Genomic DNA, 16,443 nt, shown 5'->3' with positions numbered 1-16,443 from the left:
TGGCCACCTGGCGGCCATATTGAATCGCATCACAAAACAAATTGATGTGCATATCTATGACATTGGTCAATGTCCTTGTACCAACTCTGAATAAAATCGGTCAAAACATGCCTGAGTAATGGCTCTGTACATGAAAAAAATCGTAATAAAATGGCCGCCTGGCGGCCATATTGGATCGTATCACAAAACAAATTGATGTGCATATCTATGACATTGGTCAATGTCCTTGTACCAACTTTGAATAAAATCCGTCGAAACATGCCTGAGTAATGGCTCTGTACATGAAAAAATCGTAATAAAATGGCCGCCTGGCGGCCATATTGGATCGTATCACAAAACAAATTGACGTGCATCTGTATGACATTGGTCAATGTCCTTGTACCAACTTTGAATAAAATCGGTTGGAACATGCCTGAGTTATGGCTCTGTACATGAAAAAATTGTAATAAAATGGCCGCCTGGCGGCCATATATGATCGTATCACAAAACAAATTGACGTGCATCTGTATGCCATATGAAGTAATCCTTCTATCAAGTTTGAATGAAATCGCTCCAGGCATCTCAGAGATATCTGCGTGAACGGACGGACGCACGCACGCACGCACGCACGGACGCACGCACGCACGCACGCACAGACATGACCAAACCTAAAGTCCCCCGGACGGTGTCCGTGGGGACTAAAAACTAAAGCCGTGCTCAAATACAAATGTCTTCTCATTAAATTACGTCATTTTTATACAAGAGTTAGCATTCCAAAGTCTGTCACCCTGGGTTTTTTTAAGTTTGGAGAAGGGCGGAGTTTCCATCTGAATGTTGAACGACATGAAACGCAAAATTCCATCGCATATTATCCGGCAATATGTACAGTAGAAATACTTTAACCCCTTGACTACCTATGGCGCCGGATATATCCGGCGCCATATTGAATTGCCATATACCTAGAGTGCCGGAAATATCCGGCACAGTTAAATAGGCGTATTTGCTTCGTTTTTGTCGCTAAAAATCCCGTAATTTCGGCGGCGGCACGCAGCGCGACTAAGATTGGTGTATTCCGATCTGGCCTGAATGTGATTGCGCCCCCGGACGTCCGATTATGGCCAAAATCCGGAAGCAAATGTCGTGACCCATGACCTCGACCCTGAAAGGTCAGGCTGATCACAGAAGCGTCGCGCTAATTGTTTACACTTTTCAGAAGTACGGACGATCGCGAAGATGTTCATGGTTTGTTTTTTTAATGAAATGAAATGTTTATTTATTGAAAACAAATGATTTATATGTAAATATTTTCTATTAACAGGAATATTCGTGAATGAAGCCAGAGGAAATAGAATTTTTTACTATAAACCAGTGAAATTTTATAGCAGCCATGTTATCAATATGACTGGCCATATGACTGGTCATGTGCTTGGTCATGTGATATGCTGTTTCCTAAAATGTACCGGTATTTTTAAATATTGTGAATTATTTTTTTGATAATCATAACCATTTTAGAAGCACGTTTCTGCAAGGAAGACATAAAGCAGGTGTTAACAAATATAAAATGTGTTGATTTTCAAATACAGAATCATGTCAGATGCTGATGTTTCTGGTTCATTTACTCTGCCTTTTGTGAGAAAAATCTTAAATAGGTACATCTATAAATAAAGTAAAGGGTAGTTATTATTACATATATGTAAAGACAATGCCGTGAAAATTGCAACTGTATTGAAATTTGCGTCGTTTTATGGATTCAAAACACGTCCTGATGCTTCAAATATTCATATTCTTTGCCAACTCTGGTCACATGATGTGTCGTGTGATCAGTCACGTGACCTGGAAATACAAAACTTATGTATGAAAAAGTAGGAAATTTCATGCTGATTCAGAAAATATATGGTTTATTGGTACTTACTTAATTTTTACTCTAAGCAGTGTTCATGAAATGACTACACCAAAGATTGTATCAATATTTACATAAGGGGCCTGGTATATGGGAATACATTGGCCTTGGTAGTCAAGGGGTTAACTGCTTAATGTACGTATAAGCTTATACTCCAAACAGGGCCACAGGCGGCGTGAACTTTCTGAAAGGGTTCCCTAAACGTCCTACTTGTTACCTTAGAGACTCACATGTGATGTCCTGAAAGTATTCTCTGCAGTAATTCCAGTTTCTGTCAACTTGCACATCATTTTAAAGCTGAACAACTCGCACAAGACGAAGAAGTTCCAGACTGCACATTCACGCGCACATACACTCAATTGCGCATGCTCATATTGTCAGCTGCACTGGCATAGAATCTCCACAGTCGCTAGCGCTGTGCCTTGTTTTGTGCGCGCCCACGGTGGGCCTGCATTCGAAGGCTACACTGCTGTGCATGTGAGCACGCGCTGCCAGACACAGCGACTGTCGGTTTTTTGCAAGTATATGAATATTCATAAGGGTAGTGACGTCAAAAGAAACACCTATCTAACTGGGCGGAGAGAATATATACTAGCTTGTAGACCTATAGTATACGCGGTATGTTTTTATTTTTAATTTTTTGAGTTTATTTTGCTATGTTAATTGTCATTTTTATTAATGGATGTGTGGAGTTCTATAAAACACCTGGATCAGGCTGAAATCCGACCGGTCGCTTGCAAGAACGTCCAGACCCTGGGATTGGTATCGTAATTCGCGTCTAATCAATACCTGCTGGTATCGCTTAAAAACTGCTTAGTGTCACTTTTCCGACAAGCATTACCCCTTGGCTTAATGGTATCCCCTCTCGCCGTACACGGCATAGTCACAATCAGGGTGCTCTAGAGTGTTTCACTTTTGTCAAAATTTCATCTTGTAGTCACATATCTAAATTTACTAAATTCACAAAACTTAAGGTTCGGTACATATTTGCTTGAAAAGTTATGAACTAAACTTTCTCAGTATTTCCATGGCAACCAGTTTTTTATTGTGTTGACACACCGTCACGGACACTACAAATATTTTGAGTTGATGGAGAAATAACCTAGTAGACTATACAACATTTGTGCAAATATTCTTTTAAAATTTTAACAAGAAAATATATACATCTGTTTATAGAAAATAAAAGGAATGTATTAGGATTTTACCCAGCTTTGCATGATTTCCTGCAAAATGATTTGTTACGAAAAAAGAAGATTTTTCATTTTTTTCTCCCCATGAGCTTATGATTCCTCTAGTTTACAGACTTGCCCTTTAGTACATTTATATTATTTTTACTGCAATTGTTGAAGTCTTTAGAAAACATTCATAGTATTTTCAGCACAATTTTGCTCATTTTTTGTCAGTTTGCTAGTCATTTTTGTAAAAGCGTCACGGACACTACACATTCAGGAATATGTGTGTAAAATAAACTTTTGTTTATTATAACCAGTAAACCTGTAAACACAGTAAAATTATGACACAAATTGATTACAAACAAATCAAAAACATATTATTAAGGAAGTTTGACGTAAAGAATATTTGTAGTACAGGTATTTTCAATAACCACAAAATTTTATCAGAAATACAACACTGAATGCAAACATTCTTCAGATAACTGGTATGTAGACAATGATAACTGGTATGTAGAATATGCTAATCAATACAAAACTGTCCTATTAACACTATAAAGTTAACAATAAATATTTACTTAACATTTGGTTTTCCAACTTAGCACTGTAATCTGTATTTCAGTAGCGTCACGGACACTACACATCTAAATAATTAAAGGGGCAACTTCTTTACCAGTTTTAACAGACGATATTAAACACAAATTCTCTATATCAGAAGTCTAATTAAAGTCATGAAGAGTATAACATAATACTCTCTTGTCACTCATAGTGATATTTGTAGGTGACTTGAGTATTTTAATTATTTGGTCAGCATCTATTGTGTATAAGGGGGAAAGAGGTTGCAAAGCTGACTATTTATTGTGGTACTAAAGTAGTGTGGGCTCCATTACGGATCTTTATCAAAAGTGACGTATATAAGGGGAGGATTTATGTCCCGTAATGTTATTTTTCTTTTTTATTCCCTTGTTTGCATAATAAGGTTCTTTATTTGTGTTTGATAACATTTCAGTCTTGTGTTGTTTGTTTATGGAAAGCTATGGCGAGACATGGTCGGATCTAGCATGTGGTGTCGTTTGAATGCTGTGACCATGTGTCAGATATTTGATTTTTATATGCTTGTTCTTGTTGTCGTTTTCATGTGTTATTGGCTTAAAAAATAAAGCCAATATTTCCATATTTTATCTTGTGTTGAGATTTTTTGTGAATTTTGTTTTTGACAAGTGCGTCTTTTATGTTTTCGTTTCTTTTGTAGGCTGTTATTGGGGGTTCAGGGAAAGGGTTCTTAATGTTTCGTCCTTTTCAAGTTCCTTCTAATATTTCGCAAGACTTTCTTTCAAGTCTTTTGTTTAAGGCCTATATGTTGTTGTGAAGATTAGATTATTTGTTGTTTCCTTCTTTATTTGTCTTGTGCTTTTTGTTGAGTTCAATTCCTGTGTTTGATTTCTGTTGTAATTCTAGTTAGTTCTTTTCCGTGGATTCTCTGTAAATTAAGTTGCTTGTAAAGAAATCAACTATCTCCTTGAAATCGTTTGGGTCATTGGATGTACAGATGTATCTGAGAATTTCACCTTTAATTAGTCCTTTAAAATTTGATTTGGGTAACATGATTCTCTGTCCAGGTATTGAAATGTTCCAATTAGTTTTGTGTGGGTTTTAATATCTATTTTCTTGGTTGAGCCTTGGCTCTTCAAAATATTGACGTCGAGAAATGATATTTTTTCTAGTGATTTCTTAACCGTAAATTTAAATGTTGGTGCATTTTATTTATTCTATAGCTGAACTCTGCCAGTTGGTTTTGTGTTCCAGTAAAAATTATGAAAATTCATTTCTGAATCTTTTCCAAAAGTGAATCACATTTTGGTATTCAGAGATGATTTCCATTTCCAGTTTATGAAATGCAATCATGGCAATCCCAAGCAATGCATTTCAGCCAATTAAACAGCCACATACCGGTATTTGGCGGTTGAGTTCATTGTTGAATAGCCCAACGACTTGAAAACAAGTTTTGCAAAATACTAGCAGGAACTTGAAAAGGACGAAACATTAAAAATCCTTTTCCCAACCACCCAATAATAACCCATAAGAAGACGCAAGAACATAAAAGACACACTTGTCAAAACAAAGTACAAAAAGAAGAGACAAAACTTTAACAATAATCTCAACACAAGATAAAAATATAGAAATATTGATGTTGTTTGAAGCCAATAACACGTGAAAACATCAACAATTATAACAGTATAACAAAAACAACAAAATATCTGACTCAACAACTTAGGAAAGACAGAACTTTGCGACTGAGGAGAAACCACACACTTGGGTTTCCAAACAAATTTCAGGGTCACAGCATTCAATAGACATCGCATGATAGATCCGACTATGTCTCACCATACATGTAGCTTTCCCTTAACAACCAACACACGACTGAAATTTCATCAAACACTAATAATACAGCCTTATAATGCAAACAAATGGTAAAACAGAAAAGTAATTTGAAGGGACATAAACCCTCCCCTTATATGCACCACTTTTGACAGATATCTGTACTGGGGCTTACACTACTGCAGCATCATCAGAAATAGTCAGATTTGCAACCACTTTCCCCTTATATAATTCAAAAACACGTTTTCTTTTCTTTTGAAAATAATTTATTATAATCTATGAAGTTTACTTCAAATGTCAGGTAAAAGCAGTAATAACTGGTTAACCACTTGTTAGGTGTAGTGTCCGTGACATGAAGCCAGTTGCAAATGGAAAGTGGTTTAATGTGAAAGTAAATTAGTTTGTTCAGTGTTATGCCTTAATTTCACTATAAATAACATTTCTATCTTAAAGTTATATTGGGAAATAACTGATAACACTATTTCTGTTCCTTTTTTAAACCCCTATACCGTTATTTCATAGGACAGTTTTTTAACATTACAATCTTAAAAGGTAGAAAAAAAACATCTTTCACTGGTTTATTATATTTCATTGATGTCTTACTCAGAAACTAAGTTACTCTTTTATAAAAATGTAACTTCAGCCGGTAAACAATAGAATTACCAGCTTAAATCACTGTAACAAGTTATGTATAGATTTGGTGTCAGGGACACTACGGCTGTAATGGACACTACATTTGGCCCCTTTTTGATATACTGTAACAATACAAGTGGTAAATGGATTATATTTTTATAACACATAAGGAAGGCAAACAGGGCCGCTTTGGCTAATGACATCAGATCTCTACTATCTGAATATGGCTGAAAGTTATGAGGGTGTCACGGACACTACAAAATTTTGGGACAAAAATGTGGGCAACTATCATGATTTGTCATTTATAATCAATACGTTGACCCTATAACACTTAAGTACCAACTAATCACAGTTGGTCTTCCAATCAAATAGATGTTTCAGTAAACATTAAAGGGTAATGTTTTCCAAGTGATAATAGAGAGATAAATCAATGCTGTTGTCAAAACATAAATAGCGTAACGACACAAAAAATTTCACTTGTTATCACGCTATTTCCGTTCAAATCCATGTCTTCAGATGAAATAACTTGCAAAAGAAAGAAGGAATGCTATATGATACTTTAAATATTCTAATAATCGAAAAAAATAATCTAACAGTTCCAAAAAGTGAGTTCACAAAATGTGCTTTTTCAGATGAAACAGCGTAACGCCCATTTTGACCCATTTTTTTGGTACTTTTACAAAAACTCCATTTTTTCGATGGGGGCTGTTTGGTTCTACTGTTTGTTTCTAATTAAGAACAATGTTTCATTAAATTTTGCTCAACATTTTTTTTATATTAGAGCGTAACATGTCGAAATCTGTCTAGGGCACCCTGATTGTGACTGACCCGTACAGTATGATGCATAATTCGGCGCTGGGCGTACGACAATTAAAAGTCACCCCTTTTGACAAAATTTAAACAACACCTTTTTTTCAGAAGTCCCACAGCTTCAATGAATTGTTTTTTAGATTTCTATATAATACTAATAGCCCCTAAACTTGTAATAATAATAATAATAATAATAATAATAATAATAATTAATATAAGTATTATATAGAAATAATAATGCGAATAATAATAGGTTTAATTTCCATGAAAACTTCACCATAGGGGTATTTTGGGTCGAAAAGGCCAAATATGATATCGATTTCACTGCCCCATGTTTCCATGGTAACCATTTTAGGGGTTGAAAATTCCAGTTTTTCTAATATCCCATGAAAAGTTACTTTGATTGTTATGAAAATTATCTAGTGGGGGAGTTCGAGACAGACACACAAAAAAAACAGACTTATTTTAATGTTTCGAGTTGCCATGGTAACCAATTTGGGATTGAAAATGTTACTTTTTCCCCAATTCCTATTAAAGAACTATTGATTGAAGTAAAAATTGAAAATAAGGGTTTTTTCTGGTTAGCACACCAAAAAAAATCACACTCATTTTAATGTGAGATGTTTCCATGGCAACCATTCAGGAGTAAAAATTACCGGTGTTTCAAAGATTCCACCTAAAATCCAGTAATCAACAGAATGTGTTATATCAAAGGGATATTTTGGGTTAAAAAGACCAAATATCCAGTGTAAAAATCTTATACAAAATACAGAAATATTATACAAAAGGGTTATTTTAGGTTAGAAAGACAAAATATGATATCCATTTTTACCTCTCCTGTGTTTCCATAGTAACCTATTTGCGTTTTAAAATTTCATTTTTTTTTCAAAATTCCATTAAAAGTAATCCTAGCAACTATGCAAATGCTCTCCTAAGTGTTTATCACAGCATGAACTCAATGTTCATTTTTGTTTTATGTTGCCATGGTAACCTATTTGGTAACCACAACTTTTTTTATTTAAAACAATAGACCCTTGAGTGGGTCTATGTTAAAACATAATTCACTGTTTTTTATTTATTTTATGGATTTCTAATTAACAACTTTTAACGTTTGTTCTATAATAATAATAATAATAATAATTGTAATTTCTTTGCCCTCATTCTAGGAAGAATAATTAAGATAATGTACATTGAGGCCATTCTTGTCAAAATTGTTTTCCGTTTATTTTTGTGTGTTTGAATTAATTTTATATAGACCAGAAAAAAGTTTTCAAGCATTTTTAATTTTGTTTCATGCAGTCATCCCAAATAAGTGTTATAGAGTATAGTACTAACTTATTATGCATTCATCGAATTAATTTTATGCCTTCAAATTAATTTTATGTGCTAAAATTAATTCTACTTGTATCTCAAATTAATTTTAGGAACCCAATTCCCCTTATCACCCAATGTACCATTATTGATCAGAAGCAGTAACAGTTTTTTTTTGTTTTATTTAAAACATAATTCACTGGTACTTATTTATTTTATGGATTTATAATTTACGACGTATAATAATGTTCATTTTATAATAATTTATTTTGATTTCTTTGCCTCATTCCAGGAAGAATAATGAAGACAAATTATTTCTGATTGTTTAACTAAAGTAAAATTATGGCCATGTAGTGGTGCATTATTTTTGTGTGACCTGGCGTGACCCCATAAACTCTATGATTCTGATGATTAGCTAGATCTCCCCTTTCCATGGTAGCAATGGCTAAATTTGAACATGGTCTCTGTATACCTTTAAACATTTTTAAACCCAGCAGGCCAAGACAAGGGGAAATATTACAAGTTAAATGTTTCATGTTTAATATTGCCCAGGGCTCGAAATTAACTTTTTCCCCTGGTAGCACACTTGGGCAACCATGTTCTGAATTTGGTAGGCCGGTGACACTGGCTGGTAGCCCATGCATATTTTAGATCAGGGGTATCTTTTTTCGTTAACCAGACAAGAAAGGGCTATTTTACAAGGTTCTGCCCATGAATTAATTTTCTAGTCTTTTGATGTGTATACTTGCACACCTTTAATGCCCAAGGAAACAGGTGTAATGGACGACAGTGGGACTCAAAAGTTTTGTGACCGATAAACAACCCGTTTCATTCTCACAGTTGTATGCAAAATAAAAAAGTCGCCATGACAACATGACAACAATATGGCATTTTCAGCACCGAGATATACTGTAGCAGGGCTAAAAATAGACCTTGGCCCTTCTGCTGGGAGGAGGCATAATGTCCGTGTCATTGTGATTGATACATTATTATCAAAATGCAACGAGAATGCATTTTTATTGGCCATCGTTTCCTGTGCGCCTGTCATTCAAGTACGTCAGTTCAGATATGGAAACTTTGTTGCAAAGTTCCACAGCACGGCCGGTCCTGTCTAGAACAAAGTCATACTATGGCAAATTTCTACGCCCAGCTGGGTTTGACTGCATTTATCTAGCTCGTCCCAAAGTGACGGACGCATCTTTCAACCTTTCAGCTTGGTGAAAAACGCATTTATTGATTCGCCAAAGGCCTGTGGACTCGCTTATTTTTTGCACAAGTGCTACATGGACATAGGAAAAAGTTGTTGAATACTCACTGTTTCAGTGAATCCGTCATGATCAGAGTTCTCAAATCAAAAAATGTTGCCGAGCTCGAATACAAAGGTCTTCTCATTAAATTACGTCATTGTTATACAAGAGTTAGCCAAACTCTGTCACCCTAATTTTTTCAAAGTTTGGAAGAGGCCGGCATTTCCATCTGAATGATTGAACGACGTGAAACGCAAAATTCCATCGCATATTATCTGGCAATATTTACAGTAGAAATACCGTATACCGTCGCTCCAGTCCAGGTTCGTATAAGCTTAGGCCTATACTCCACAAAATGACCACAGGCGGCGTGAACTTTCTGAAAGGATTTCCTAAACGTCCTACTTGTTACCTAAGGGACTCACTTGTGATCTCCTGAAAAGTATTCTCTGCAGTAATTCCAGTTTCTGTCAACATGCAAAGCTCAACGACAAGATTATAGCACGAGACGTAGTGTACAGACGACACATTCACGCGCAAACGAGTGCGCATGCGTGAAGTTATATTTGCAGCACAGATTTCGCGGAAAAACTCATGCTTTTGCTCTATTTCCATCCCAAAACTTCCTCGATCGCTTACAGTAAATGCACATGAACAAAATAAAACCCAACAACGTCAGCACAGGGAGAGGGTTTATGGTTTTCGCCACAACTACAAATGCCACGCTGAAGATACATTTAACATTCCACATGGCATAGACTCTCCACAGCTCGCTGTGCCTTGTTTGTGGGCGCCCACGACTGCCAATGGGCCTGCGATCAAAGGCTACGCGCTGTGCAGCTCAGCAGCTGTGAGCACGCGCTGCCAGAGACAACGACTGTTGGTTTTTGCAAGTATATGAATATTCATAAGGGTAGTGATGTCAAAAGAAACACCTATCTAACTGGGCGGAGAGAATATACGTACGACTAACTGGGCGGAGAGAATATACGTACGGCACCCCTATTGACAAAATTAAAATAAACACACCTTTTTCCTTTTTTTCAGAATTCCCACAGCGTCAATGAATTGTTATTAGATTTCTATATAATACTTATAGCCCCTAAACTTGTAATAATAATAATAATAATAATAATAATAATAATAATAATAATAATAATAATAATAAATATAGCTGCAAGCAGCGATTACCGGGTTTCGACACAAGTGGCAGCATTAGAGCAAAAGAAAATTAGATTATGCGCATAATTGATGAAGTACAGGATGTGGTGTCATATGGTCTCCCGTCATACCAAATATGACGGGTGTAGCACTTGTGGTTACTTAGTTATGGACATATACTCATATTTAAGGTCAAAGGTCATCGAGGTCACATGACATTTTGTCAAAAAAATTGTATTGCTAAGTTATCCCTATATACCAAAAATCAGACCTCTAGCTCTATTGGCTGGGTCAGAATTAGATATGTGCATAATTAATGAGGTACAGGATGTGGTGTCATAAGGTCTCCCATCATACCAAATATGAAGGGTGTAGCACTTGTGGTTACTTAGTTATGGTCATATATGTATATTTGAGGTCAAAGGTCATCAAGGTCACATGACATTTTGTCAAAAAAATTGTATTGCTAAGTTATCCCTATATACCAAAAATCAGACCTCTAGCTCTATTGGCTGGCTCAGAATTAGATATGCGCATAATTAATGAGGTACAGGATGTGGTGTCATAAGGTCTCCCATCATACCTAATATGAAGGGTGTGGCACTTGTGGTTACTGAGTTATGGACATATACTCATATTTAAGGTCAAAGGTCATCGAGGTCACATGACATTTTGTCAAAATTGTTGTATTGCTATGTTATCCCTATATACCAAAAATCAGACCTCTAACTCTATTGGCTAGCTCAGAATTAGAAATGCGCATAATAAATGAGTTGCAGGAAGATGCCAAGGTCAAAGGTCAAGTGGAATCCCTAAAATTGTGGACTGCAAATTGGTCCCCTACTGGCCATTGTCCAAAAGAGGCTGGCTGTCTTTGACTTTAACATAGGCCAGACTAAGCCATTCCTTTAGCTTAGCTGCATAGGTATAGGGAAGGTCAAAGGTCATAGAAAAATCAGAAAAATAATACTTTAAAAATCTTCTTCTCAAAATTGGCAAGACCTGTGACTTTGATATTTGGCATGAAGGAGCAAGGCTATAAGGTCTAAAAAGTGACTTGAGCAGAATTTTGATTTATCATTTTTTATGCAAATGAAGTCAATTTTAAAGTTTATTTTCAAAATGGCCGAAAGGTCACGTGACCCCTGATTATGGTCATGTGATCAAAAATTTACTTTCGCAGACTTCTACCTATATGCCAAATTTGAAGACTCTAGGTCCAGCGGTGTTTGCTCCAGAGTTCCAAACGTGCGACAGAAGAAGAAGAAGAAGAATAATAAAAAACAGAACGATTACAAGAGGGTTTCGCACCCATGGTGTCGAAACCCTAATTAATATAAGTATTATATAGAAATGATAATGCGAATAATAATAGGTTCAATTTCCGTGAAAATTTCACCAGAAGGGTATTTTGGGTCGAAAAGACCAAATATGATATCTATTTTAATGCCCCATGTTTCCATGGTAACCATTTTAGGGTTGAAAATTTCAGTTTTTCTAATATCCAATGAAAAGTTACTTTGATTGGTATGAAAATTATCTAGCGGGGGGAGTTCGGGTCAGAGAACACTAAACCCAGACTTATTTTAATGGTTTGAGTTGCCAGGGTAACAATTTTAGGATTGAAAATGTTACTTTTTCCCTAATTCCTATTAATGAACTATTGATTGATGTAAAAATTGATAATAAGGGTTTTTCTGGTTAGCACACCAAAAAAATCACACTCATTTTAATGTAAGATGTTTCCATGGCAACCATTCAGGAGAAAAAACTACCAACTTTCAAATTTCATCTAAAATCCAGGAATCAACAAAATGTGTAATATCAAAGGGATATTTTGTGCTAGACAGACCAAATACCCAGCGTAAAAATCCAGTAATCACAGAATATTATACCAAAGGGTTATTTCAGGTTAGAAAGACAAAATATGATATCCATTTTTACTGCCCCGTGTTTCCATAGTAACCTATTTGCGTTTTAAAATTTCATTTTTTTCCTAAGTCCATTAAAATTCATCCCAGTTACTATGCAAATGCTCTCCTAAGTGTATTTATAACAGCACGAACTCCATGTTCATTTTTGTTTAATGTTGCCATAGTAACCATTTCGGTAACCACATTTTTTATTTAAAACCATAGACCTTCGAGAGGGTCTATAATAAACATAATTCACTCTTTTTTATTTATTTTATGGATTTCTAAGTAACAACTTTGATCATTTGTTCTATAATAATAATAATAAAGTATTATATAGAAATAATAACACGAATAATAATAGGTTCAATTCCCGTGAAAATTTCACCATAAGGGCATTTTGGGTCGAAAAGACCAAATATGATATCGATTTGAATGTCCCATGTTTCCATGGTAACCATTTTAGGGGTTGAAAATTTCAGTTTGTCTAAATCCCATGAAAAGTTACTTTGATTGATATGAAAATTATCTAGTGGGGAAGTTCGGGTCAGAGAACACAAATGCCAGACTTATTTTAATGTTTCGAGTTGCCATGGTAACTATTTTGGGATTGAAAACGTTACTTTTTCCCTAATTCCTATTAAAGAACTATTAATTGATGTAAAATTGATAATAAGGGGTTTTCTGGTTAGCACACCAAAAAAATCACACTCATTTTAATGTGAGATGTTTCCATGGCAACCATTCAGGAGTAACAACACCTTTTTTTCAGAAGTCCCACAGCTTCAATGAACTGTTTTTAGATTTCTATATAATACTTATAGCCCCTAAACTTGTAATAATAATAATTAATATAAGTATTATATAGAAATAATAACGCGAATAATAATAGGTTCAATTTCCGTGAAAATTTCACAAATAGGGTATTTTGGGTCGAAAAGACCAAATATGATATCGATTTCACTGCCCCATGTTTCCATGGTAACCATTTTAGGGGTTGAAAATATCAATTTTTCTAATATCCCATGAAAAGTTACTTTGATTGATATGAAAATTATCTAGTAGGGGAATTCGGGTCAGAGAACACAAAAACCAGACTTATTTTCATGTTTCGAGTTGCCATGGTATTTTGGCATTAAAAATGTTCCTTTTTCCCTTATTTCTATTTAAAATGTACTCAGACATAAATCCTGGTATTTTGGAATAACCTCATTATTATACACCTTTTTTAATCCAATTTTACCTTGAAAAAATCAAAATTAAAGCTTTTTTGGGGATGACCGTCCCACACTGCACTGAGCGATCGCGAGCAAACTGAGAACGCGTTAAGCACGTCCGCTAGGCGCACAGAACGAAATTTCAAACCCGCGCAGCGCAGTGTACGTGTGAGAAATTGTAGGCCGGCAGCATAATTTCACCCGAATTCACAGGCTTTTGATTCACCACTACTAACGTTGTGAAGTACCCAATATTTAGAAGTATTTCCCCGCATTGACGTAATGGTGTTTTGAGGTCAAAGGTCAAATAGCGTCCAATAACACCAAAAGTTATTATACTCCGCGGCAAAGGTATTGGACTCTGCGTCCTCTGATACCGAAATTTACTGTACGAAGAAAACTCCAAAGATTGCAGACGCAGGTGTATAATGATAAAGATAATGTATATTGGGGCCCTTCTGGTCAAAATTATGTTTTCCGTTAATGTTAGTGTGTTAACATTAATTTTATATAGACCAGAAATAATTTTTCAAGCATTTTTAATTTTGTTTCATGCAGTCATCTCAAATAAGTGTTATGTAGTATATTACTAACTTCGCTTTCATCTGATTAACCCCTTGACTACCTATGGCGCCGGATATATCCGGCGCCATATTGAATTACCATATACCTTGAGTGCCGGAAATATCCGGCACAGTTAAATAGGTGTATTTGCTTCGTTTTTGTCGCTAAAAATCCCGTAATTTCGGCGTCGGCACGCAGCGCGACTAAGACTGATGTATTCCGATCTGGCCTGAATGTGATTGCGCCCCCGTACGTCCGAGTATGGCCAAAATCCGGAAGCAAATGTCGTGACCCATGACCTCGACCCTGAAAGGTCAGGCTGATCACAGAAGTGTCGCGCTGATTGTTTACAGTTTTCAGAAGTACGGACGATTGCGAAGATGTTTATGGGGTTTTTTTTTTAATGAAATGAAATGTTTATTTATTGAAAACAAATGATTTATATGTAAATATGTTCTATTAACAGCAATATTCGTGAATGAAACTAGAGGAAATACAATTTTTTACTATAAGCCAGTGAAATTTTATAGCAGCCATATTATCAATATGACTGGTCACATGACTGGTCATGTGTTTGGTCAGGTGATATGTTTTTCCCTAAAAAGGATTTTTAAATATTGTGAATTATTTTTTGATAAGTCATAACCATTTTAGATGCATGTTTCTGCAAGGAAGACATAAAGCAGGTGTTTACAAATATAAAATGTGTTGATTTTCAAATACAGAATCATGTCAGATGCTGATGTTTGTGGTTCATTTACTCTGCCTTTTGTGAGAAAAATCTCAAATAGGTACATGATAACATCTATAAATAAAGTAAAGGGTAGTTATTATTACATATATGTAAAGACAATGCCATGAAATTGCAACTGTATTCAAATTTGCGTCATTTTATGGATTCAAAACACGTCCTGATGCTTCAAATATTCATATTCTTTGCCAACTCTGGTCACATGATGTGTCATGTGATCAGTCACGTGACCTGGAAATACAAAACTTATGTATGAAAAAGTGGAAAATTTCATGCTGATTCAGAAAATATATGGTTTATTGGTACTTACTTAATTTTTACTCTAAGCAGTATTCATGCAATGACCACACCTAAGATTTTATCAATATTTCCATAAGGGCCCTGGTATATAGGAATACATTGGCCTTGGTAGTCAAGGGGTTAAGTTTATGCCTTCAAATTAATTTTATGTGATAAAATTAATTCTATCAGTATCTCAAATTAATTTGTGAACCCAATTCCCCTTAGCACTCAAGATTCACTGGTACTTATTTATTTAATGGATTGACAATTAATAATTTCTTCGTCCCATTCCAGGAAGAGTAATGAAGACAAATTATTTCTGATTGTTTAACTATAGTAAAATTATGACCATGTAGTGGTGCATTATTTAAGTGTGACCTGGCGTGACCCCATAAACTCTATGACTAGCTAGATCCCTTTCCATGGTAGCAACGGCTTAATTTGAACATGGTGCCTGTATACCTTTAAACACTTTTTAAAAACCCAGCAGGCCAAGATAAGGGGAAATTTTACAAGATATCACGTTTAATACTACCCTACTTGACATAGTATGGGGCTCTAACTTGTGCGAACGTCGTTGGAAACACTTATTGCAACAATTTACCCTAAATATAAGAATCGGCTGTCAATTAAACTGTGGTTGCTAACCAACCGGAGGTAAACAGTAAGACTAAACGTGCCCATACGAGCGCAAAAGACTAATCGTTTTGGCGCGTGCCAAAATTATAGAAAACCGCAAAGACTAGTGGTTTTGGTGTGTGCCAGCTATTCGGCTAACAAAAAATAGGAAACCGCAAAACCGCAAAAAGTGATAAAGAAATGTAAATAGCTATGGAATAGTTTCTATAAAAATCTCTACATATGTATATCAACCTGAGGAATAAGATTTTGACCTGTAGCACGATGCTCAATGGAATAGCCAGTATTATTGTGAAAGGCGTTAGTCATATCAAACTACTGACGTGCTACAAAATAATAAATCTTTCCACCTTTCAGCTTGGTGAAAAACGCATTTATTGATTCGCCAAAGGCCTGTGGATTCGCTTATTTTTGCACAAGTTCTACATGGACATAGGAAAAAGTTCGACTCACCCTCTGGATTGTTGAGCATACAACTGACTGTTTCA

The sequence above is a fragment of the Ptychodera flava genome, unplaced genomic scaffold (assembly GCF_041260155.1).
Source record: "Ptychodera flava strain L36383 unplaced genomic scaffold, AS_Pfla_20210202 Scaffold_32__1_contigs__length_2955704_pilon, whole genome shotgun sequence".
Taxonomy (NCBI): Eukaryota; Metazoa; Hemichordata; class Enteropneusta; family Ptychoderidae; genus Ptychodera; species Ptychodera flava.
The sequence above is the reverse complement of the archived record's forward strand: the minus strand, read 5'-3'. Positions refer to the sequence as shown.